This window comes from Solanum pennellii, chromosome 3 (genome assembly GCF_001406875.1).
Source record: "Solanum pennellii chromosome 3, SPENNV200".
In the NCBI taxonomy this organism is placed as follows: Eukaryota; Viridiplantae; Streptophyta; class Magnoliopsida; order Solanales; family Solanaceae; genus Solanum; species Solanum pennellii.
In genome coordinates, this window is record NC_028639.1 from 56,288,728 (window position 1) to 56,291,803 (window position 3,076).

Here is a 3,076-nt window from a genome sequence, read left to right on the forward strand (position 1 = left end):
ATATATATATATATTTAATTTTTTTTTATTTTTTTGAAAATGAAAATATAACTTTGTTATGTTTCTAATTATTGACATAACCGATTAATCAAACCAAAAAAAGAAGAAGAGAAAAACCAAACCAAACCAAATTTGTTTTGGTTTGGATTAGGTTACACTTCTTCAAAACAAAAACCAAAAATCCAAACCAAATAGTATAAAAGCGAACCAAAAAACCGAATGCATACCCCTACTGAACTATAGAATGGAACCATTACGAAAACAAGTAATGACAATGGTTATGGATTTATAATTAAGGTCTAAAGTAAAAAATAAATCGTTGATGTTGAAGAGTATCCATTTAATAATTTTGAGAAAAAAGATGAGCTCATTCACAATAAAAAAACCTCAAATTGCCAACAGATTTTACTAACAAATTAAGTTGGTTAGTATCTACTAACAAATTACCAATATATTTCTAACCGAATAATATTTTAAAACTTAACAACGAAATTCTAACAGATTACCAACATGAATTTGACTAACTAAGTATTTTAGTTGGTAAATACGGCGGAAAAAAATGGTGTCAAATTTAGCAACCTTCTATCAATGGATTACCAACAGAAATACTACTAATGCACACGTTTTTTTTGGTAATATTACCAACGAAGTATATATCATTTGGTAATTATGACAACAAAAGTATTTATATAATTTATTAACATATTACCAATGAATTACTAACCAAACATTTACCAACGACAAGATTGTGTTGCTAAATTTACATACCAAGTATAAATGTGTTGGTAATTTAGTAACGAAATGTAACTTGTTGTTAAATTGCCAGCCAAAATCAAATTAGTTGGAAATTTTGCCGAATTAAAAAATATTGTAGTTAGTTAACATCATTAAAATAGTTGGTAATATACCAACAACTCACTAATCCATTGGTAAAATTCACCAACATATTAATTATTAGTTGGTAATATTACATATGAATATTTAGTTGAATAGTAATTATTACCAAATCTGATAAAATTTATTGATAAATTGTTAATTACTAACTTATATTTTAATAGTTGGTAAATTACCAATTGAGGTTAAATGTTTTGGTAAATCAGCGTCTAGTGTTGAGGTTTTCATATTTAGTTTGTGTCATTAGGCGTTTTAACTTTTAAATTTTAACCAAAACTTGACTTTGTTCAATATTTTTGGTAAACGCGCTCAAATTAGAACTCCGTCAGTGTCATTCGCTTCGAAAGGTCATTTTTTATCTAACAGGAAGGTTGGTTCATGTTTTGAGGCTTTCATTTTTTTTTTGTGCCGTTAGGTTTTTTAAATTTTATGTTTAGACCAAAATTTGGCTTTGATTAATATTTTTGCGAACGTGCTCAGATGAGAATTTCGTTAGCGTAATTAACTCCAAAGGTCATTTTTTATCTATTAGGATGGTTGACTTGAGTTTTGAGGCCTTCATTTTTACTGTGTGTCTTTAGGTGTTTTAACGTATAAATTTTGGCAAAAATTTAACTTGGGTCATTATTTGATAACGTAACCTAATAAAAATAGTTAGATGCAAAATATCATTTTTGATGTAATAAGATAGAGGGTTCGGATTTTGAGGCTTCCTTTATTAGATTATGTCGTTAGATATTTTAGCTTTTAAGTTTTGGCCTAAATTTCACTTTAGTCAATATTTTTGGTAATCGTGCTCAAATTGAAATTTGGTCACCGCAGTTAGCCATTTAAGTTTAGTTTTGATCTCATAGGATGGTTGGTTCAGGACTTGAGGCTTATTTTTCAGTTTGTGTCGTTAAGCGTTTTAACTTATAACTTTTGGCTAAAATGTGAATTAGGTCAATTTTTTGGGAAACATGCTCAAATTTGAATTTCGTCAGCACGGTTATCTAGGAAGGTCATTTTTCCCTTTATAGGATCGCTAGTGATTTTGAGGTTTTCATATTCAGTCTGTACCGTTAGGCAATTTTACTTTTAACTTTTGACAAAATTTTAATTTTTCTTAGTATTTTTTGTAAACGGATTATGTCTGTTCGATTAGCTTCAAAAGGTCATTTTTATATCTAACAAGATGCTTCTTTCAGGTTTTGAGACTTTTATTTTCAGTTTGTTATGTTAGGCATTTTAACTTTTGGCCAAAATTTAGACTTGGCCAATATTGTTGGTAAACGTGCTCAAATTACATTTTTTGATATAATATATATAAAGCTTAATTTAACTTGTCATCATAGATTTTGCATTGTTTCATTCAAATATGATATATAAAATTGATTAATATTTTTGGATTTATATTCGTGTTCTTAGATTTTTAAATGCAATAAATAAAAAAATATTTTACTATTGAATAATCATTCAATCAATAATATTTTGAACATATTGTCAATTAGTTTCTAAGCCAACATTGAACTTGAATGATATATTACCAATAAACTAACAATCAACTAGTAAATTTATTAGAAAAATAAATTATCATACTAATGTGTTTAAAATTTATTACAAACAAGGGTTATGGTGTAGTGGTAAGTACTCATGCATCTTTAACCAAGAGGTCTTAGATTGGATTCCCGTTGGGTACATAATATCTTTGTTTGGGAGTGCTTTACCACCCAATGTGGGAATTCTCGGCGTAAATCCACACAAATTTTTTGTTACTAAAATTACCAACCAATTACCAATGTATGAATCAAGAAATGAAGAAAAAAATTTACTAACTCCTTTTCAATTCATTAGTAAAGTTACTAACGATATACTAACAAAAAATTAGTTGGTAAATTTACCAACGGAAATTTCAGGGTCATATTTCAAAAATTTATAACATCTTTGGATGCTTTACCAACTTATTTTTGGTTGGTAAGTTTACTAACAAATTAAAATTAGTTTGTAATATTTACCGACGAGCTTTTTTAGAAACGGACTAATATAAGTTGACATTTGGTTAGTAACTCAATTTGCCAACCGATTTGATCAACTTACCAACGATAATATTGTTTTTTTTCTCTTTTTACACACTTAACTAGGTGTGTGCACTATTTGGATTAAATTGAAAAACCAAATATATATATATATATATATATATATA